This window comes from Thalassophryne amazonica, chromosome 3 (assembly GCF_902500255.1).
Source record: "Thalassophryne amazonica chromosome 3, fThaAma1.1, whole genome shotgun sequence".
In the NCBI taxonomy this organism is placed as follows: Eukaryota; Metazoa; Chordata; class Actinopteri; order Batrachoidiformes; family Batrachoididae; genus Thalassophryne; species Thalassophryne amazonica.
Window position 1 is genome coordinate 111,668,002 of NC_047105.1, and position 24,589 is coordinate 111,692,590.

Below are 24,589 nucleotides of genomic sequence, written 5' to 3' on the forward strand. Positions count from 1 at the left end.
AACTAAGAATTTAGGAGTGGATTCACCTACTCCTCCAAATTCTCACCAACCAGCTCCAAGCTGCAACAGAAGGTTACCACTGCAAAAACGTTCAGAACTATCCTTGCGTACGGCAATGATATGGCTGAGAAGGTTACCTGTCGGGTAAGCTGATTTCTCGGCAGAGATGTGGTGTCTCCTCCAGGCTTTTATGGTGATGCTGATTATGGTGAGTGGTGACAGCTCATTGTCCCGACACAATCACCGTGACACAGAACATGAAACAACTCTGATGAGGTCATTGTTAAACTTAGCAAACTTTAGTTCACATGCTACACAAAGAGTGAGGTGATACCACCATGGTGACATTATATTATCATCTTTGGTTCCCAGTGTTTATCTGACATAATGTGAAGAGAATGTAAGAAATCAGAACTGAAACACAATCTGGTGAGAGAGAGAAAAAGACAAATCTTCAAAGTCCGAAAGCTCATTTACAGTGTGTTGTCTGGGTGGACTTTAAGGAGACCCGTAGTACACCAAACAACCACTGACTGGTTTGTCCAGATGAGGAGATCACCTGAATGGAACACTGATTTTATCTGACACTGTCCCGGTTGCCAAATCACAAACATTAGCAAAATGTAGAGCTTCTCCAGGACTTGCAGAACTAAGGAAGGAGATATGGAACAAGGCAAGACAAGATCCATTGCCATACATGCACACACACATACATAGCGTGTTGCCCGTGGGGATCCACGGGCTCTAGATTGGGTAGTGTTTAGAAAATAGGTAACTGACATTTTGTGGTAAGGGTGGTAATAATTTAAGCAAAGCTTGTATAATGAGTTGGAATGGTATGTGAATCCAGAATGTTTTTAGAAACTTAGACCTCAACAATTTTTAGAAGAGGAACTCAACCCTTTTATTTCCTGTTAATTGTTAGTTGTTTTTTAATGTTAATTTACTGTCTTAATGTATTTATAAATTGTTTAGGTTCTTGTTATCATATACACATTATCATTATTGTTGTTGTTGTTATTATTATTATATTTCTACTTCTATATTGTCATTTGATTTTTAAATGGACCACAATGAATTTTTAATTTATTTACAATTATATGCATTTTCACTCACGCTTTTAATAAAAACATGATTTACTGCCCCCTGCTGGAAAGGCGTGTGAGTCAATCAATCAATCAATTCAATCAATTTTATTTATATAGCGCCAAATCACAACAAACAGTTGCCCCAAGGCCCTTTACATTGTAAGGCAAAGCCATACAATAATTATGGAAAAACCCCAACGGTCAAAACGACCCCCTGTGAGCAAGCACTTGGCGACAGTGGGAAGGAAAAACTCCCTTTTAACAGGAAGAAACCTCCAGCAGAACCAGGCTCAGGGAGGGGCAGTCTTCTGCTGGGACTGGTTGGGGCTGAGAGAGAGAACCAGGAAAAAGACATGCTGTGGAGGGGAGCAGAGATCAATCACTAATGATTAAATGCAGAGTGGTGCATACAGAGCAAAAAGAGAAAGAAACACTCAGTGCATCATGGGAACCCCCCAGCAGTCTAAGTCTATAGCAGCATAACTAAGGGATGGTTCAGGGTCACCTGATCCAGCCCTAACTATAAGCTTGAGCAAAAGGAAAGTTTTAAGCCTAATCTTAAAAGTAGAGAGGGTGTCTGTCTCCCTGATCTGAATTGGGAGCTGGTTCCACAGGAGAGGAGCCTGAAAGCTGAAGGCTCTGACTCCCATTCTACTCTTACAAACCCTAGGAACTACAAGTAAGCCTGCAGTCTGAGAGCGAAGTGCTCTATTGGGGTGATATGGTACTATGAGGTCCCTAAGATAAGATGGGACCTGATTATTCAAAACCTTATAAGTAAGAAGAAGAATCTTAAATTCTATTCTAGAATTAACAGGAAGCCAATGAAGAGAGGCCAATATGGGTGAGATATGCTCTCTCCTTCTAGTCCCCGTTAGTACTCTAGCTGCAGCATTTTGAATTAACTGAAGGCTTTTCAGGGAACTTTTAGGACAACCTGATAATAATGAATTACAATAGTCCAGCCTAGAGGAAATAAATGCATGAATTAGTTTTTCAGCATCACTCTGAGACAAGACCCTTCTGATTTTAGAGATATTGCGTAAATGCAAAAAAGCAGTCCTACATATTTGTTTAAAATGCGCATTGAATGACATATCCTGATCAAAAATGACTCCAAGATTTCTCACAGTATTACTAGAGGTCAGGGTAATGCCATCCAGAGTAAGGATCTGGTTAGACACCATGTTTCTAAGATTTGTGGGGCCAAGTACAATAACTTCAGTTTTATCTGAGTTTAAAAGCACAAAATTAGAGGTCATCCATGTCTTTATGTCTGTAAGACAATCCTGCAGTTTAGCTAAGTGGTGTGTGTCCTCTGGCTTCATGGATAGATAAAGCTGGGTATCATCTGCGTAACAATGAAAATTTAAGCAATGCCGTCTAATAATACTGCCTAAGGGAAGCATGTATAAAGTGAATAAAATTGGTCCTAGCACAGAACCTTGTGGAACTCCATAATTAACCTTAGTCTGTGAAAAAGATTCCCCATTTGCATGAACAAATTGTAATCTATTAGATAAATATGATTCAAACCACCGCAGCGCAGTGCCTTTAATACATATGGCATGCTCTAATCTCTGTAATAAAATTTTATGGTCAACAGTATCAAAAGCAGCACTGAGGTCTAACAGAACAAGCACAGAGATGAGTCCACTGTCTGAGGCCATAAGAAGATCATTTGTAACCTTCACTAATGCTGTTTCTGTACTATGATGAATTCTAAAACCTGACTGAAACTCTTCAAATAGACCATTCCTCTGCAGATGATCAGTTAGCTGTTTTACAACTACCCTTTCAAGAATTTTTGAGAGAAAAGGAAGGTTGGAGATTGGCCTATAATTAGCTAAGATAGCTGGGTCAAGTGATGGCTTTTTAAGTAATGGTTTAATTACTGCCACCTTAAAAGCCTGTGGTACATAGCCAACTAATAAAGATACATTGATCATATTTAAGATCGAAGCATTAAATAATGGTAGGGCTTCCTTGAGCAGCCTGGTAGGAATGGGGTCTAATAGACATGTTGATGGTTTGGATGAAGTAACTAATGAAAATAACTCAGACAGAACAATCGGAGAGAAAGAGTCTAACCAAATACCGGCATCACTGAAAGCAGACAAAGATAACGATACGTCTTTGGGATGGTTATGAGTAATTTTTTCTCTAATAGTTAAAATTTTATTAGCAAAGAAAGTCATGAAGTCATTACTAGTTAAAGTTAAAGGAATACTCGGCTCAATAGAACTCTGACTCTTTGTCAGCCTGGCTACAGTGCTGAAAAGAAACCTGGGGTTGTTCTTATTTTCTTCAATTAGTGATGGGTAGTAAGATGTCCTAGCTTTACGGAGGGCTTTTTTATAGAGCAACAGACTCTTTTTCCAGGCTAAGTGAAGATCTTCTAAATTAGTGAGATGCCATTTCCTCTCCAACTTACGGGTTATCTGCTTTAAGCTGCGAGTTTGTGAGTTATACCACGGAGTCAGGCACTTCTGATTTAAAGCTCTCTTTTTCAGAGGAGCTACAGCATCCAAAGTTGTCTTCAATGAGGATGTAAAACTATTGACGAGATACTCTATCTCACTTACAGAGTTTAGGTAGCTACTCTGCACTGTGTTGGTATATGGCATTAGAGAACATAAAGAAGGAATCATATCCTTAAACCTAGTTACAGTGCTTTCTGAAAGACTTCTAGTGTAATGAAACTTATTCCCCACTGCTGGGTAGTCCATCACAGTAAATGTAAATGTTATTAAGAAATGATCAGACAGAAGGGAGTTTTCAGGGAATACTGTTAAGTCTTCAATTTCCATACCATAAGTCAGAACAAGATCTAAGATATGATTAAAGTGGTGGGTGGACTCATTTACATTTTGAGCAAAGCCAGTTGAGTCTAATAATAGATTAAATGCAGTGTTGAGGCTGTCATTCTCAGCATATGTGTGGATGTTAAAATTGCCCACTATAATTATCTTATCTGAGCTAAGCACTAAGTCAGACAAAAGGTCTGACAATTTACAGAGAAACTCACAGTAATGACCAGGTGGACGATAGATAACAACAAATAAAACTGGTTTTTGGGACTTCCAATTTGGATGGACAAGACTAAGAGTCAAGCTTTCAAATGAATTAAAGCTCTGTCTGGGTTTTTGATTAATTAATAAGCTGGAGTGGAAGATTGCTGCTAATCCTCCGCCCCGGCCCGTGCTACGAGCATTCTGACAGTTAGTGTGACTCGGGGGTGTTGACTCATTTAAACTAACATATTCATCCTGCTTTAACCAGGTTTCTGTAAGGCAGAATAAATCAATATGTTGATCAATTATTATATCATTTACTAACAGGGACTTAGAAGAGAGAGAGCTAATGTTTAATAGACCACATTTAACTGTTTTAGTCTGTGGTGCAGTTGAAGGTGCTATATTATTTTTTCTTTTTGAATTTTTATGCTTAAATAGATTTTTGCTGGTTATTGGTGGTCTGGGAGCAGGCACCGTCTCTACGGGGATGGGGTAATGAGGGGATGGCAGGGGGAGAGAAGCTGCAGAGAGGTGTATAAGACTACAACTCTGCTTCCTGTTCCCAACCCTGGATAGTCACGGTTTGGAGGATTTAAGAAAATTGGCCAGATTTCTAGAAATGAGAGCTGCTCCATCCAAAGTGGGATGGATGCCGTCTCTCCTAACAAGACCAGGTTTTCCCCAGAAGCTTTGCCAATTATCTATGAAGCCCACCTCATTTTTTGGACACCACTCAGACAGCCAGCAATTCAAGGAGAACATGCGGCTAAACATGTCACTCCCGGTCCGATTGGGGAGGGGCCCAGAGAAAACTACAGAGTCCAACATTGTTTTTGCAAAGTTACACACTGATTCAATGTTAATTTTAGTGACCTCCGATTGGCGTAACCGGGTGTCATTACTGCCGACGTGAATTACAATCTTACCAAATTTACGCTTAGCCTTAGCCAGCAGTTTCAAATTTCCTTCAATGTCGCCTGCTCTGGCCCCCGGAAGACAATTAACTATGGTTGCTGGTGTCGCTAACTTCACATTTCTCAAAACAGAGTCGCCAATAACCAGAGTTTGTTCCTCGGCGGGTGTGTCGCCGAGTGGGGAAAAACGGTTAGAGATGTGAACGGGTTGACGGTGTACACGGGGCTTCTGTTTAGAACTACGCTTCCTCCTCACAGTCACCCAGTCGGCCTGCTTTCCCAGCTGCTCGGGATCTGCCAGAGGGAAACTAACGGCGGCTAAGCTACCTTGGTCCGCACCGACTACAGGGGCCTGGCTAGCTGTAGAATTTTCCACGGTGCGGAGCCGAGTCTCCAATTCGCCCAGCCTGGCCTCCAAAGCTACGAATAAGCTACACTTATTACAAGTACCATTACTGCTAAAGGAGGCCGAGGAATAACTAAACATTTCACACCCAGAGCAGAAAAGTGCAGGAGAGACAGGAGAAGCCACCATGCTAAACCGGCTAAGAGCTAGTAGCTGCGCTAAGCTAGCTGATTCCTAAAAACACACAAAGTGAATAATGTGTAAATAATTTAGAGGTGATTCAGCAGAGGGAGTGCTTTAGTTAAGGCACGTGAAGATTACACTGTGAAACAAATCGTTATCTAGTTAACTAGATCAATCTAACTGCCCAGATTAAACAGCTAACAGATACAGCAAAACACAGCTGTGCTCCGGAACAGGAAGTGATACAATACCGCAGTGAGAGCCAACCACCAGTAGAGGCAAGCAAGAGCTCGAGATCAAGCTCAAGTCCAAAATGTAATTAGCAATGTTTACTAATATTTGTAGCTTCTCCAAAACTATTAGTCTTATCAGAGTTACGTTTTGGTGCAGTTCATCCTTGACCCAGAATACATAAGCATGCCAAACAGCAAATGTCACCTGTGCTCTCTTTGTCCCTGATCGAAGATGCACACATGCACATGATTTTAATTTGACAAAGACAGTGGCTGAAGACATTGAAACCACTAAACATTTCACTCATGGTACCAACATGAAACATAAGTCACTCATAAATCCAACATGAGACTTATCTAAACTAATAAAACCAATTGAGATACAAAAACACAATAAATCAATAACACTAACAACACTGTTAAACTAACATAAACCACAATAACATTTAAAACTTCAAAAGCCCCAAATTCCCATGGTACATTGCAGCACAGCATCCATTGTTTATTGGTTAGCTAAAATTGCTAATTTCTTCAAAAATATTTGTCCTATCAACTTTCCACTTTTGCAGCGTTCATCCGTGACCAAAATACATAAGCATTAGAGATTTTGGTCTTATAACGGGCTACAAAGTGAATTTTGACAAGTCAGTTATTATGACTTTAGTTGTCTCAGAAAATGTGGAACCTTCATATGTTAAGCCTTTTCACTGGGAGCCATCAGGTTTTATGTACCTAGGAATTAGGGTTACCCCACATGTGAATCAATTATAAACAGGGAAAACATAAATGGGATGATCAGGGGTATTTATGAAATAATGACAAGGTGGAAGGCTCTTCCCATATCTTTTCTGGGCCAAATTAATCTTATAAAAATGGTTATCCTACCCAAAATATTGTATCCAATAAGCATGCTTTTTTATTATTTTAAATTCTGAAGACATTAAAATCATTAATAAAGCCATGGTGGACTTCATATGGGCAGGAAGAAAGCCAAAAATCAAATTAGAGACACTTCAGTTGCCCAAAGAACAGGGCAGATGGAACTTACCCAATATAGAATATTACGTTCTTTCAGTACAACCTGGTCTCACGGCAAGTCGTGATTCAGCAGCACGAAATATACATGAATCTATTGGTTCGTGATATTGTGACGAAAAGCGCCTCATTTTTGTCACGGCAGCACGAATTCACTCTAATTGATGTGATGGCTGCACGAAATTAAAAGTGAAGCGGGGGGGGGGGGGGGTCAGGGTAGTTATGGTTAGGGTGGGGGGGAAGGATTAAGATTAGGTTATGGTTAAGGTTAGGGGTGGGGGTAGGAGTAGGGTTAGTAATAGTGAGTTAAAAAACCCCTGTCACGAAAATTTGACTCATTTCATCACGGGAGCATGAAAAAAAACGTGAGACTGAGCTCCTCAGTACAAGCTAGAATTCTAAGTGTGTGGATACACAAAAACTCAGACTTACCATGGTTTAATATTGAATGTGTTCTATGTAAACCATCATCGCCTGTCAACTTACTTGGGATCAAGATGAGTGGAGTATCAAGCGGAGTTAAAAATAATCCCTTACTAAATAATGTTATATGGGCTTCAAATAGACTTGGAAAACTTTTCAAATCCAGCCAACCATTTCAAATATTGTCCACACTAGTGGGTAATCCAAATCTTTCTCCACAAAATATAGGAACAAGTTTTACAAATTGGCATATGGCTGGGATTCATATATTATTATTATTTTATTTTATTTTTTTATCTCTTCGAGCAGGGTAAATTCAAATCTTTTGAATCTCTTAAGGCTCAATACTACATACTATTATTTTTTTTTATTATTATTAATACTACTACACCGAATAAGGATTTTTATAAATATTTACAACTGAGGCACTACGTACAGCAGAGAATTAAATCTCTTAAATTTACACCAGAATCATATCAACTACAGATTTTTCTAATCAATAATAAAGAACATAAACATTTAATTTCTAAGTTCTATTCTGAACTATATTCACTCAGTGTGGACAGATTGGCTTGGCTGAGGAAATCTTGGGGTGTTGTGCTTAAATGTGAAATAAATTTACAGGTATGGGAAAAAATTCTTACCTTGCCATCAAAAATCTCAATTTGTAATAAGTTTAAAGAATTGCAGTACAATATTTTACACAATGTATACATTTCTCCTAATATTTTCAGTAAATACAATGCAGGTACATCACCAAATTGCCTTAAGTGTAAAACTCGTGTGGGTACGAGGTATCATTGCTTATGGGAATGTGTTCAAATGCAAACGTTTTGGAAGGAGGTCTGTGTCAATATCAGTAAAGCTGTTGATCAGCAGGTAATTGGAAACCCAACAATGTGCTTGTTTGGTCGCGTCCCTGTTTCATCATGTCAAATATCTGTGCATTCTTGACCAGTCTGTTTTGTTATTGTTATGCTACTGTCGTTTTTTTTTTGTTTGTTTGTTTGTTTTGTTTTGTTTTATGTGTCAATTACAAAAGTTAGAAATAAATAAATACATAAGCATACCAAACGGCAAATGTCAGCTCTCCCCGGTTTTTGCGTGATAAAAGCCACACACACACACACACACACACACACGTACGTGTATGAAATCTGAGGATTTAGAAAGCACGTACCTTGAATAGAATTTTATTTAAAGCTGAATTTATTCAGTACTACATCAAAATGGATTGAATTAATGCGCACCATGTGGTACTAATTAATGCACTTTGTGTGCTCAGTCTGGATTGTGTGATGTTGTGCTTTCATGTCTGCAAAATTTGGAAGCTGGAACATATTGGATCTGTTTAAACTTTCAATACTAATATAAAATAATTTCGTAGCTGATGACGCATTTGCTTTCACAACTATTGGCTGTTGAAACCATTCGCTCATAGAATCACAAACCATTTACAGCTGCAGGTGTCTTGTCCACGTCGCGCGGTGGAAAACGTTTTTGGAATCCTGTCAAAGTTAATATATATATAGCAATGGATTGATGAGTCGTGCAGTGCTGAACACAGGCACAGCAGCTGAACATCTCAGCTCAGCTCAGCTGCTGATTTATCACAGCTGGTACAGATCAGATCAGTGTAACTTTCAACACTAATATTTTGGAATGTGTGGGTGTCAGAGTAAATTTAATACTTTCCTTACATAATTTAATGTAAATTCATTTAACTGGCTCGATATCCGTTATCCAGGTCAGAACGGCATTTTAACACATATTTTGTGAGCTTTTTTCCGTGTGTGTTCACTCGCGTATCCCCGTTGAAATAGCATTAACATCCAGGCACTTCGTCAATATTTTGCCTGGTTAGGAGGTGTCATGTCGCTGTCCATGAAGGGATATTTGCGTTTCGTAGGCAGCATTGGGAGTGCAGACCCTAGTACTCATATTAACCTCTGTGGTCATTACCTCCGCCAAGGAGGTTATGTTTTCGGTCGAGTTTGTTTGTTTGTTTGTTTGTCTGTCTGTCTGTTTGTCAGCAGGATAACTCAAAAAGTTTTGAACAGATTTTGATGAAATTTTGTGGAGTGGTTGGAAATGACAAGAGGAACAAGTGATTAAATTTTAGTGGTGATCCGGATCATGATCCGGATCCAGGAAGTTTTTAAAGGATTCTTCACCATTGCGGGATAGGGGGAATATTGACATTCTAGTTTCTAACTCCACAAAAACAAGGCAGAAAGGCTTGAAAAAAAATTAGGGTGTAACATAGTCAAATGTTCTATCAAACAACAAAGTTTGGTGATGATCGGATCCGGATTCCGGATCTGGCGATCCAGAATATGCAAAAATATAGGGAAAATAGAAAATGTGTCAGTGTGAGGTGACAAATGAAGCTAGAGATGCACAACTAATGCCAAATTGTAGCTGAATCTGTACTGATTCAGTAATATGTCATCAGATTTGATGTAGCTTCAAATGTTATGGAGCTAGATCCAGAAGAAAACCACCATTACCGAAAAATCGTTTTTATACAATAACGTTTGAACTAATAAAGACATAAAAGTGATTCCAAGTTCTAGTGGTATGTTTTCATGGTCAAGGATGTCAAATATAAAGGAAAGAAAAGTGTATGTATCATAGTTTTGGTTATAACACTGAACTGTTGAATAGATCACTGTGCCAAAGAGGGAATCTCTTTAGGGTCAGTGACCCTATGGCCTTGTGTAACACATGCAACACTTAAAAAATAGTTCTATTTCAGAATTTACTGTTATTTATTTAGAGAAGTGTTTCATAAATGTTAAAAAATTCATATATTTGCAGTTTAGTTGAATAATAAATTGAATTTTGTCTCTTATTTGTTTTTGTCTATAAGCACATGCAATAGCAATATCAGTGCTCAGATGACTTCTGGGAAAGTTGCAAGTTGCAATAAACTGTGATGCCAAGCGCTAAGGAGACATGCTACCCAGTCACAGCAGATGAAACTTTTTTTACTAGCAATCATCAGTGTTAGACTTTTTTAGGTTCAGTGATTCCACGGCGTGTAGATGTTATGGCGTCAGTGACCCCATGGTCTTGGCGGAGGTTTGCACTCTCTGAGTGCTTCTAGTTTGTTTTGTTTTTTCACCCCAACAAGTAGAAATAACCTTCCATAGTTTTGGGATGCTGTTGGAAGAGATTCTAGACAATGGATCACCCACAACGACACAACGGCCCCCATGAAGTCATTCACAAAGAATAACTACCTCCAACAGTCATCCTTTGCCAGCAAAACAAAACAGTCAAAACACTGCAACAAGGTCAGATGAGTCACTTTGTTTCTCCAACATCCACAGCAAAACTACCTGGAATCACTGGCAGTTATCAGCTCACATTTCACAGAATGCCACAGCTTTACAGCCAACACAATACGTGGTCTATTAGATAATAAACCGACCCTTTTATTTATTTTTTTTAACTATATGTGTTGGGAAAGTGTAGGAACACGGACCCACAACAGGGGGCGCAAATGAACGGACAATGGAGTAAGTCAAAATAACAACGCTTTACTGTTGTGAATGTGCACAACGAATACAACCAATTACAGAAATGGACAAAAGTCAATACACAAAGGTGTCGTGTGGGCAGGCTCGAAGATAGGAGACGCCTCTCCAAGGTAAGACCGGAACCACACGGCTTCCTCCGCCACAGGACCCCGGGAATACTGGAGCCGCCAAGTCCCGAACTCCCAGGTGGCCACTGCCTCCGCGTGTCGGACCTGGTACTGCTGGCGAGGGAAAAAGAACAGTTAGATGGGGGCGTGTTTGCACCCAGAACTCCGAACGGCAGGAAAGGTACCTCCACCTCTCGTTGGAACAGTAAACCAATAACTAGCTCAGTCAAAACTGTGTACTCAGTAGGCTTTGATATGTTACCTCTCTGGTAGAAACGATATCTCGGCAATGAGGTGGAGATGCCGTCCTGCTGATATACCCCACTGATGATTGCCGTCAGCTGTCTCAGGTGATGGGTGACAGCTGTCACCGAGGCTGCTCCCGTGAGGCGGCGGCGCCCTCTGGTGCCTGGAGCCCGCACTCCAGGCAGGGCGCCCTCTGGTGATGGTGGGCCAGCAGTACCTCCTCTTCAGCGGCCCACACAACAGGACCCCCCCCTCAACGGGTGCCTCCTGGCGCCCGACCGGGCTTGTCCGGGTGGCGACAGTAGAAGTCGGCCAGGAGGGCCGGGTCCAGGATGAAGCTCTTCTTCACCCAGGAGCGTTCTTCGGGACCGTACCCCTCCCAGTCCACCAGATATTGAAAGCCCCGGCCCATCCGTCGGACGTCCAACAACCGGCGCACTGTCCAAGCCGGCTCGCCATCGATGATCCGGGCAGGAGGTGGTGCTGGACCGGGTGTACAGAGGGGCGAGGTGTGATGGGGCTTGATTTTTGACACATGAAATACTGGATGGATCCGCAGTGAGGCTGGAAGCCGAAGCCTCACTGCGGCGGGATTGATGACCTTGAGAATTTTAAACGGACCTATGTACCTGTCTTGGAGTTTTGGGGAGGCCACTTGCAGTGGAATGTCCTTGGTGGACAACCACACTTCCTGCCCGGGGCGATACGTAGGGGCCGGGGTCCGCCGCCGGTCTGTATGGGTCTTCGCCCTCATCCGGGCCTTCAGCAAAGCAAAACGGGCGGCACGCCACACCCGACGGCACTTCCGCAGGTGGGCCTGGACCGAGGGCACACCGACCTCTCCCTCAACCACCGGGAACAACGGGGGCTGATACCCCAAACACACCTCAAAGGGGGAGAGGCCGGTGGCTGATGACACTTGACTGTTGTGGGCGTACTCGATCCAGGCCAGATGAGTACTCCAGGCCGCCGGGTGCGCGGCTGTCACACAATGCAGTGTTTGCTCCATTTCTTGATTGGCCCGCTCTGCTTGCCCGTTGGTCTGGGGGTGATACCCGGACGAGAGACTGACCGTGGCCCCCAGTTCCCGGCAAAAGCTCCTCCAGACATGCGAGGAGAACTGGGGAGCGCGATCGGAGACGATGTCTGATGGTATCCCATGCAGGCGGACGACGTGGTGGACCAGGAGGTCCGCTGTCTCCTGGGCCGTTGGGAGCTTCGGGAGGGCCACGAAGTGGGCCGCCTTGGAGAATCGGTCCACTATCGTGAGGATCACGGTGTTTCCCTGGGACGGCGGGAGGCCCGTGACAAAATCCAGGCCGATGTGGGACCAGGGGCGATGAGGCACGGGCAGCGGCTGTAGCAGTCCCGGAGCCTTGCGATGGTCGGCCTTGCCCCTGGCACAGGTGGTGCAGGCCTGGATATAATCCCGGACGTCGGCCTCCAGGGACGCCCACCAGAAGCGCTGCCGGACAACTGCCACGGTTCTTCGCACCCCTGGATGACAGGAGAGCTTAGAGCCGTGACAGAAGTCCAGGACTGCAGCCCTTGCCTCTGGTGGGACATAAAGTCTGTTCTTTGGTCCAGCCCCGGGGTCCGGGCTTCGTGCCAGGGCCTCCCGGACGGTTCTCTCTACGTCCCAGGTGAGGGTGGCCACGATAGTGGACTCCGGGATGATGGGTTCCGGTGGATCCGACAACTCCGCCTTGACCTCGTCTTCGTGTACCCGGGACAAGGCATCCGACTTCTGGTTCTTGGTCCCGGGCCGGTAGGTGATGCGGAAGTCAAAACGGCCGAAGAACAGTGACCAGCGGGCTTGCCTGGGATTCAGCCGCTTGGCGGTCCTGATATATTCCAGGTTCCGGTGGTCAGTGAAAACCGTGAATGGCACGGACGTTCCCTCCAACAGGTGTCTCCACTCTTCAAGAGCCTCTTTCACCGCAAGGAGTTCCCGGTTGCCGACGTCATAGTTCCGTTCAGCCGGGGTCAACCTGCTGGAAAAATAGGCACACGGATGAAGGACCTTATCGGTCTTCCCACTCTGGGACAGCACAGCTCCTATCCCTGAGTCCGAGGCGTCCACCTCAACCACTAACTGGCGACTAGGATCGGGCTGCACCAGAATGGGTGCAGACGAGAAGCGCCGTTTCAACTCCTTGAACGCGGCATCGCAACGATCCGACCAGGTGAAGGGGACTTTTGGTGAGGTCAGGGCTGTCAGGGGGCTAACAACCTGGCTGTAGCCCTTAATGAACCTCCTGTAGAAATTTGCAAAGCCGAGGAACTGTTGCAGCTTCCTACGGCTTGTGGGTTGGGGCCAGTCTCTCACCGCTGCAACCTTGGCCGGATCAGGAGCGACGGAGTTGGGGGAGATGATGAACCCCAGGAAGGACAAAGAGGTGCGGTGAAACCCACACTTCTCGCCCTTAACAAACAGCCGGTTCTCCAATAACCGCTGCAGGACCTGACGTACATGTCGGACATGAGTCTCAGGATCCGGAGAAAAGATGAGTATGTCGTCTAGATATACGAAGACGAATCGGTGCAGGAAGTCCCGCAAGACATCATTAACCAATGCTTGGAACGTCGCGGGAGCATTTGTAAGACCGAACGGCATGACCAGGTACTCAAAATGACCCAACGGGGTGTTAAATGCCGTCTTCCACTCGTCTCCCTTCCGGATCCGAACCAGGTGATACGCATTCCTAAGATCAAGCTTGGTGAATATCTTGGCTCCATGCAGGGGCGTGAACACCGAATCCAACAAGGGTAAGGGGTATCGGTTACGAACCGTGACTTCGTTCAGCCCCCTGTAATCAATGCATGGACATAATCCGCCATCCTTTTTCCCCACAAAAAAGAAACCCGCACCCATCGGGGAGGTGGAATTCCGGATCAACCCGGCAGCCAAAGAGTCCCGGATGTAGGTCTCCATTGATTCGCGTTCAGGTCGTGAGAGGTTGTACAGCCTGCTGGACGGGAACTCAACGCCTGGAACCAAATCAATGGCACAATCATACGGGCGGTGCGGGGGAAGGGTGAGTGCCAGATCCTTGCTGAACACCTCCGCAAGGTCATGGTACTGCACCGGCACCGTCCCTAGATTGGGCGGGGCTCTGACCTCCTCCCTGGCCTGGGAACCGGGAGGAACCGAGGAACCTAAACATACCCGATGGCAGGTCTCGCTCCACTGGACCACTACCCCGGACGGCCAATCGATCCGGGGATTGTGTTTCAACATCCAGGGAAAACCTAAAATCACACGGGAGGTGGCCGGAGTCACAAAAAACTCGATCTCCTCCCGGTGATTCCCCGACACCACCAGAGTTACTGGTGGTGTCTTGTGAGTGATTGGAGGGAGTAGGGAGCCATCTAGTGCCCGTACCTGCACAGGCGAGGTAAGTGCCACCAGAGGGAACCCTATCTCCCTGGCCCATTTGCTATCAAGCAAATTCCCTTCTGAGCCCGTGTCCACCAGTGCTGGGGCCTTCAGGGTTAAATCCTCATAAAGGATTGTAACTGGGAGTCGTGTGGCGATGTGGGTGTGTCCCACGTGCACGTCTCGGCCCCCCCCAGCCCAGTGTCTAGGGGCGGGCGTTGGTGTTTAACCGCTCGGGGCAGTCTCGTACCTGATGCTCAATCGAGCCACAAACAAAACACACTCCGCGGGCCAGCCTCCTCTGTGTGGCCGGTGCCCTAAATGTTGCCCTACTCGTGTCCATAGCTTCGTCAGCAGGGGGAGCTGTGATCGCACGGAGCGCAGGGGCCGTGGAGCGTGGGGAGGGCGGAAAGCGGTTGGAACCGGAAGGGAGAGGGACGACGTGTGCCTGGCCACGCCCTTCGTCTCGTTCCCGACGGCGCTCATTTAACCGATTGTCTAATCGTATGACAAGATCGATAAGCCCATCCAAATCCCGCGGTTCGTCCTTAGCCACCAGGTGCTCCTTGAGGACCAATGACAGTCCGTTTACGAAGGCGGCGCGGAGGGCAGTGTTATTCCAGCCGGACCTCGCAGCCGCGATGCGGAAGTCGACTGCATAGGCAGCTGCGCTCCGGCGCCCCTGTCTCATTGACAGCAGCACGGCTGAAGCGGTCTCTCCTCTATTAGGGTGATCGAACACTGTTCTGAGCTCCCTCACAAACCCATCATATGTCAGAAGGAGCCGTGAACTTTGCTCCCAGAGCGCTGTAGCCCAAGCGCGTGCCTCACCACGAAGCAGATTTATCACATAAGCTACTTTGCTAGCGTCGGTCGCGTACATGACGGGACGCTGTGCGAAGACGAGCGAACACTGCATAAGGAAATCCGCGCACGTCTCCACACAGCCTCCGTACGGCTTCAGGGGATGGTGGGGGGGGTCGTTGGACAACCAGTGGAACATCGCTGTCACGCACAGGGTCTACGGGAGGGAGAGCCGCAGCGGCGCCCGGAGGGCGCGCTTCCACCTGCGCGGCGAGAGCCTCCACCCTGCGGTTCAGGAGGGCGTTCTGCTCGGCCATCAAGTCTAACCGAGTCGTGAAAGCGGTGAGGATCCGCTGCAACTCACCGATTACCCCTCCTGTGGACGCCTGTGCGCCTTGTTCTTCCATTGGCCGTTCAACAGCCGGTTGACGCCCCTTGGGATCCATGACGCTGGCCGAGATATCCTGTTGGGAAAGTGTAGGAACACGGACCCACAACAGGGGGCGCAAATTAACGGACAATGGAGTAAGTCAAAATAACAACGCTTTACTGTTGTGAATGTGCACAACGAATACAACCAATTACAGAAATGGACAAAAGTCAATACACAAAGGTGTCGTGTGGGCAGGCTCGAAGATAGGAGACGCCTCTCCAAGGTAAGACCGGAACCACACGGCTTCCTCCGCCACAGGACCCCGGGAATACTGGAGCTGCCAAGTCCCGAACTCCCAGGTGGCCACTGCCTCCGCGTGTCGGACCTGGTACTGCTGGCGAGGGAAAAAGAACAGTTAGATGGGGGCGCGTTTGCACCCAGAACTCCGAACGGCAGGAAAGGTACCTCCACCTCTCGTTGGAACAGTAAACCAATAACTAGCTCAGTCAAAACTGTGTACTCAGTAGGCTTTGATATGTTACCTCTCTGGTAGAAACGATATCTCGGCAATGAGGTGGAGATGCCGTCCTGCTGATATACCCCACTGATGATTGCCGTCAGCTGTCTCAGGTGATGGGTGACAGCTGTCACCGAGGCTGCTCCCGTGAGGCGGCGGCGCCCTCTGGTGCCTGGAGCCCGCACTCCAGGCAGGGCGCCCTCTGGTGATGGTGGGCCAGCAGTACCTCCTCTTCAGCGGCCCACACAACAATATGGATTTGAATGACGTGCGATTACACCAATCATGCTTGAACCCTCGTACGCATGCGTGAGTTTTTTCACGCGTGTCGGTGACGTCATTTCCCTGTGGGCAGGCCTTGAGTGAGATGTTGTCCCGCCCTCTCAGCTGAATTCCTTTGTTTCACACGCTGCTCGAGACGGCGCGCGTTGCTTTATCAAACTTTTTTCTGGACCTGTGAGGAATATCCAAGTGGACACTATTTGAGAAATTAAGCTGGTTTTCGGTGAAAAGTTTAACGGCTGATGAGAGATTATGGGGTGTTTCTGTCGGTGTAAGGACTTCCCACAGAGCAGGACGTCGTGCAGCGCTTCCAGGCGCTGTCGTCGGCCTGTTTCGAGCTGAAAACATCCTAATTTAAGGCTTAATTCACCCAGGACGTCGTGAGAGAACAGAGAAGATTCAGAAGAGGCCGGCATGAGGACTTTATGCGGACATTTCACCGTTTAAGGACATTTTTTAATGAAAGACGTGCGCGCAAATTCGCCGAGTCGTTTCCGTGACGACTCGGCAAATCTGTGTGCGCCGCGACAGGAAAACACCTCCGTGTTGAAAACCATTTGTAAAATTCAGGCGGCTTTTGATGGCTGAGTAACTGAGAAATTGTTTAACAGCTTGGGCATGTTCCAACTTGCCCGTTAAGGTTTTCAACGGAGGTGTTTTTCCTGTCGCGACCCCCCGCGGTCGGGTCCGGCCTGACATGCGACTCTGCCCGCACGTTCTTTCATTACAAAATGTCCGTTAACAATGGAATGTCCGAATAAACTCCTCATGCCGACTTCTTCTGAAAGTTCTCTGTTCTCTGACGACTTCCTGGATCAACAGAGCCTGAAATGTGGAAGTTTTCAACTTGAAACGGCGAGACGCTGCCGCCTTGAAGCGCAGATCGCCGGCAGGCGCCACGGGCCGCCCTTACGGTGACACTAGCAGACCACTACCAATCTCTCATCAGCCGTTTAAATTTTTACCGAAAACCAGCTGAATTTATCGAATGGTGTCCACTCAGTTGTGCCTTACAGTTTTGAAAAAATTTTGATCAAACAAAGCAGCAGTCTCTGAGCCATTCCTAAACAATGAAAAAATCGACGAGAGGGTGGGCCACTCCTCACTCAAAGACTGTCCACAGGCGAATGACGTAACCGACAGGCGTGAAAAAACTCTCGCATGCCCACGAGGGTTCAAGCATGTCTGATGTAATCACACATGATTCAAATCCATATGGTTTTTGAAAAAAATAATAAGGTTGGATACTTTTCTAATAGACCTCGTATAATTTGTATTCCAGCTCAAAGATATGACCCTGCCCACTGCTTCTCTGTGGCATTCTATTATCATAAATAATGTGACAAAAAGGTTGCATTTATCTATTTGAACCCCAGTGTTTTCACATGTACTGTACTTCAGAAAAAAAAATACTCAAAAAGGCAAGTTTTGCATTAAATGAATGAATGATAAAAACAGTTTCTACAAGACATTTGTCTTTGTTGAATCTGTGTTTGATGAACATAAATGAATTACAGTATAATAAGCAATAATTTATTATACAAGAACTATTGCAGGAAATATTGCATGCATTTACAGAGAATCCAATAGCATGCAAGTGCAGAAGTTCAAGTTTGTAAGGGCTTCCCCAGTGAGCTCTGCTACGAGTGGAGACCCAACACAGAGATAAAGACAGGTTGTCATTAAAAAGAAACAGTCTTTATTGTCAAAACAAGAGACGTCGCAGAGGTCAGGACACAGAAAGCAATCAAAAGGATCAGTGTCCAATAAACGGCAGGCAATCTCATAAACAAACTTAGGTAAATAAAGTACAGCAACAAGAAGTCAAGAAAATGGAAACACTAGAAACTGGAGACAAGAACAGGTCAAAAAGTACAAACATTCTAAGGGGTGAGAGGAACACAGTGGCTTAAAAAAACTGGGAGGCATCACACAAATTGTAGGCAGGTGAGGAAAATTACTAATGGGAAACAGCTGAGAGACACAGGAAGAAAGCTACAGAAACACACTAGGAACAGGTGATCAGAAAATAAAACAGGAAGTGCACAAGAAGGACAGAACACTGACACTACAGATGCGAAAACCCATAAGGAACCAAAGCCATGAATGATCACAAGAGGAAGACAGGAGACAAGGACAGACACAAACAGCAATCATCACAAACTCAAAGTTCTGTATAGCCATTTTAAAATATTTATTCCTCTGCACTGCCACCACCAGCAGCACCAAGAGGACTATGTAATATCTAACATGTTGCTGCCCTAGGATAGACAGGCATGTTGTCCAGAGTGTACCCCGCCTCGTCCTCTGACTGCTGGGAAAGGCTCCAGCACTCTGAACCTTGATAGGAGTAAGTGGGTATACTAAAAGAATGAATGAATAATATGTTGCTGCTTGAAGGCTCTAGTTTTGTCTCTTATCTATTTTTTTTCTGGCCTGGCGCCAGGCCAGTAATTGGGTGGGGGTTGGTGGGGAGGGGCTGAAACCCAACCCAAAGACGTTTTATCACAGTTGACATGATAACAATGACTTTACAGCCAAGGCTACTAAACAACTACAAAGTCCACCTTGGACTTACCTGTCATCAAACTGAAGCACAGCCGTTCCATTCAGGTGTCCATCAACAGGTTAGAGCCTTCTTAAGCTTCAACTTCATGAAATAGACAAGAGTTGCATGCTTCACTGATGGTCTGAGAAAATCTACTTCAACTGATTGACTGAATTCATTTATTAAAACTCAATGCACATACCAAATCATATACATTAAAAATAAATGTGTACAAATAATAAAAAAAATACAAGATACATCAAGACTGAATACCCACTTTTTTAGACTGTCTTATCATTAATCTAATTTGTTTTTATGTTTGCTTTGTAATTTTTTTTTATTCCACTGTGTTTTATCTTTTTATTGTGCTTTTCTTGATTTTAATTTTGATTGTAAATTACTTTGTGTTGTTATGAATTGTGTGAAGCACCTTGGGGTGACTTTGTCGTGAGATGGCGCTATATAAATTAATAAATTGAAATTGAATTGATTACATGAGCAATTATAACAATTTTTAAAAAGTTAGCAATACTAGTATACATAGTTAATATAAATTACAAAAATTACTAAAACTAAAATTATTATTTGTATTGCACCAAATAGTTGATACGTTTAAAATAAATAAAAGCCATTGGTAACACTTTATATTAACTTCACGATATAAAGCACTAGTAAAGCATTTATAAAGTGTAAGTAAATGCTTAAATAACTACTTGTAAAACATTTACAAAGCATTCTTTTTTATTAGCTACTCATTGGTAAGAACATAAATAGATGGCTTAATAATTATTAATAACAAAATATGTAATGTCTTTATAAAACATTTATAAATGATTTTTTTAATTCTCTATAAACCATTTAAGAAAAGTTGATCATTAATAGTTCATCATTTACAAATGTAAAATCAGACACACTATTTATTCGTGATAAAAATACTTTACAAATCATATTTTTATCATCTTTACATTTTTCCTCACAAATTATTAAGCCTTTACTAAGCATTAATAAACCATTAGTTGATGCTCAATGTATCAGTTATAACATTTGTTAAGATCGCATTATTTATAGCATGCAGTTAATATCAAGTGTTTCCAAACCAAATAAATTAAAAAACAAATATAATAATAGTCACTGCATATAAGTTAATTAATATGTAATAAAAGGCTTAAGTTCCTCCTCCAAAAGTTCATCAAATAAAAGTTTTAAGAAGATTTTTAGAACAGGCATAATCGTACTGGGTTTCAATATTCCCAGGCAAACTATTCCACAGCCTGGCACCAGGAAAACAAAGAGAAAACTGACCAAAAGATTTAACAGAAGGTAAATCTGATAATAAGATAATAAAGCCCCATTTACACATAGACGGTTTAGTCGGCGGGTAGTACGTAGACCGAAGTTCGCGGTAGTTCCGGCTGTTTTCGCAGTGGAAAGGGATGGAGCACTTTGCCGGCATTTTGACCGCTATACTATCTGCAAATAGGCGGATAAAACGCCGCTAAATCCGCCAAATAAAGAGATGTTTTGATGCCGTAGCATCCGGCACACGTCAGGCAACGGGGGTTAATACCCAGTTCTATCCCTTACAATCGCAGGTTAAGACGCGGGTGAGAATGGTGGTGTTCTGCTGACGCCGATAAAGCCCTGTATACCGCTGGTTAATACCCAGGTTTTTACCCAGGCAAACAGGGTTATCCTGCATTACTCTAGGATCATATTTTTTTTTATTATATCTGTTTCTTCTTCTTCTTCTTCTTCTTCTGTTTCTTCTTTTTATACTTTTTACTGCTGGTTAATCCCCAGGTTTTTACCCAGGCAAACAGGGTAAATCCTGCATTACTCCAGGATCATATTTTTTTTATTATTATTATCTGTTTCTTCTTCTTCTTCTTCTGTTTCTTCTTCTTCTTCTGTTTCTTCTTCTTCTTCTTCTTCTGTTTCTTCTTCTTCTTCTGTTTCTTCTTTTTATACTATACTTTTTATACTGGAACGCCGTTTTAACCGGGAGGTGGCGTATAGAACGACGTACTGTCCGCTAGCGCCGCCGTTTTGACCGCCTCTGTCGCCGTTCTATACGCCGTTGATTATGGATCCAACGCCGGCCGCTGAATAACAGCGGTGTAAACTGCGGCACTACAGGAAGAGAAAGGATGAAACAGCGATTAAAAAGTATCAAACGCCGTTGTTTGCGTTGTCTCCGTCGTCACAAGAATTCTCCGGTCTTCTCCGGAAGCGCTCCCGGAATTATTCAACATGTTGAATAATTTTTTCAATGATTCTTGGTAAAGCCGGAACTAAGCCACGCCCCCTAGCGTCGGCGTTAACAACAGCATGTAATCCCTAAGATGGCCCGGAGGAGCCAAAAACTCTTCCGGGACGCTTCCAGGAGCTTTGAATATGTTTTGGACTTTATTTACATCAATTATGAAGAAATTCAAAAAGTTTCTTTGACCAAAACATCAAATCTAGGCTTTCATCTCAGATGTACTTTCTGTCAAATTGCAGCTGAACTTTCAGGTGTTCTTTTTTAAAAAAATCCTCCTCTAAAAAACTTCATCAGGAAGCTGGATTTTATATTTGTAATTAATTTATATCAAGTTGTAGAGATTTGCTTTCAGTTTGAGTTTAAGGAAGATAACTTTAGATTTATTTATCTAAAGTTGTGTCACTCAGGAACCTGGTCTCATGGCATGTTGTGATTCAGCAGCACAAAATATACATTAATCTATTGGTTCGTGATATTGTAACGAAAAACGCCACATTTTCATCATGGCAGCATGAATTCATTCTAATACATTCCGTGATGGCGGCACAAAATTAAAAATAAAGTGAGGAGTCAGGGTGGTTAAGGTCACGGTTGGGGATAGGAGTAGGGTTAGTACTGTAATAGTGAGTTAAAAAAAACCCGCCACGAAAATTTGAATCATTTTGTGACGGTAACACGAAAAAAAAGAAAAAAAATGTGAGACTGGGCTGCACTCAGACAGCAAAATTAAGAGGTTATTTAAAAAGTCCTTCCTTCAGAGAGCAAAATTAAGAGGTTACACAGGCTTTATACAGAACAGAGGTGGAGTAAATTACCTGTATTTCTTTCAGCCTGAGCATCTCCATGTTATATTTCTTGAATCAACAGCTGCCTGCTCGTTTAAAAATCACTGGAGAAACACGTATATATAAGGCAACACGAATTAAAGGAGAAATGCCACTTTTAACAACCTGGACCTCATTTCTGGCACAAAATACAGTCGTTTACTCACCAATATAACGTTGATGTCATTTGGAGTCTGTGGTCCAGATGACGTGTTCAGTTTCAAATGAGTCAAAGATTTGTTTTTTCTTCTGCTAAGGTGGATTATAACTTTTTGTGGCACACAGCAACAACTACTGTATAGGATGGACCTAGCAGTCAGTATGTGTCACTGATATCAAAATACAGCTCTTTTCAACCAGACGTGCGGTGGCGTGACATGTCAATCATCTGTGTCCAATCAGATTTCAGGGGAGACTAGTGTAACCTTGGCCTCTGCTCTTGCTCTGCCCATGCCAGGAAGTGTTCAACATTTGACATTTCCTGTTTCACTGTGGACTCAAAATTTGGCACTTCCTGTTTCAGTCTCAACGTGCCACCAAATTCCTGCAAGATCCCATGAGATCTCGTCTCTTGGGATCCAAGAAGTGTTTGACATTTGACATTAACTGTTTCACTGTGGACTCAAAATTTGGCACTTCCTGTTTCAGTCTCAACGTGCCACCAAATTATTCCTACAAGATCCCATGAGATCTCGTCTCTTGGGATCCAAGAAGTGTTTGACATTTGACATTAACTGTTTCACTGTGGACTCAAAATTTGGTACTTCCTGTACCATGAGTGAGCTTTGCGCTGCTGCACGTCATTTCGCTCGTATCATTATCATATATAAGAAAAAAGTAAAGGATTCAGTATTGAACCTTGAGGTACACCACAGACCACTTGTGTTGAAGTCGACGATATGCCACCGATGTCCACACACTGCTGCCTATTACTAAGGTAGTCCTGGAACTTGTCAATAACAGATTTCTGAAGTCCAATGGCTTCCAGCTTCATAAGATATCTCCTATGATCCACAGTATCAAAGACATTTTGGAGGTCAAAAAGAACTGGTGTAGGTGTTGAAGATCTCTTGCGGTTTGGCCCAGCCTGCTAGCTGCCAGTGTTTACACCTAATCAACGGCTGAGCCTTCTAAATGAGTGCTGTCATCTTATCCAACTAATTTCCAGTTGTCAGCTTGACCTGCTAAACACCAGTTGGCTGCCTGCTAACTGCTAGCCAGTGGCCAGCCTGCCAAATGTGATTCAGTGTGATAATCTGTCACTGTACGTTTCATCCTTGTTGATTTTAATACTGATTTTAACAATAAAAAAGGTAATCAAATGTTCAGAGATCTAGTTCAATGTTGAGAACAAGTTCTGACATATTGCTGTTGCGGTTCTTCAAGTCAGCTAGTGATTCCAATGAGCTGCTAACATTGGCGCTAGCTGATGATGATTCCAAGAAGTTGATAACATTATGAGTAACATTAGCATTTGAGCATGTATCTTGTTGTTTCTGAAAGGAATATCAGGTCCTTTGTTAACTCTAGGATTGTTTTAAAGGCAATTTTTTCATGTCCACTGCATGTAATGAGCGCCTCTCCAGATATAACCTCAGTGTACGGTAATGCAACATTCTTTTGCTAATTAGCTTCATCATGTTGTAACATTGTCAACTAATAAATAGAGCAACTCATTCTTATAACACCATTAACTTATGATGTCTTAGGACCAATATAGCCTTTTTTTTTTTTTTTTATGAACACCAGCATCTTTTTTGCAATTGTTCCAAATAAGAACAAAGCATATGTGGTTGCTGGATGCAGCGTCTTTAATCAGAACACTCTGCCTTTTTTTTTGTTTGTTTGTTTGTTTGTGCAGCCATTCAAAATACTTCAAGCTGAAAATCTGAACTTTCAAAAAGGTACTGATGTCTTTGCTGCAGCAATTTTTACAATCAAAAGGATATATAATATCAATGCAGTTCAAACAGTCAGATAGGGCAGCGCTCATCACCGCTAGGGTTTATGTCAAAATGTCACATTCTCACAACAGCGGTCTAGGACATTACTGTGAAATACTCTTCTGAAGATTTCCTGTACATGCAAAGATCAAACCAAAAAGTAATCTTGCAGTTTCAACAAAAGGATTCTCAGAGATTCGAGGATCAGGTTTCAAACCAGACTGATCTACAATCAGTAGTCTGACATGTCAACGCAAAAAGCAACCACAATGATCAGATGCAGGTAAATTCTTTTTATGACCAAACTGACAGTGGATGTGCCTGATGTCTCTGCACGGCCTCTGGGGTCCACTTCCTCTCCAGTTACCTCCGACCTGCTGTGACCCGTCTCTGCACCATTGAACAATCTATAACTCACCTCCCCTGATGGCTGCAGATCACAACCCCTGCTTAATTTATGCTCAACTATGCTACAAGTCCACGCGCCTGTCCAAGTTGTTTATGTTTAAGCTGCCGACA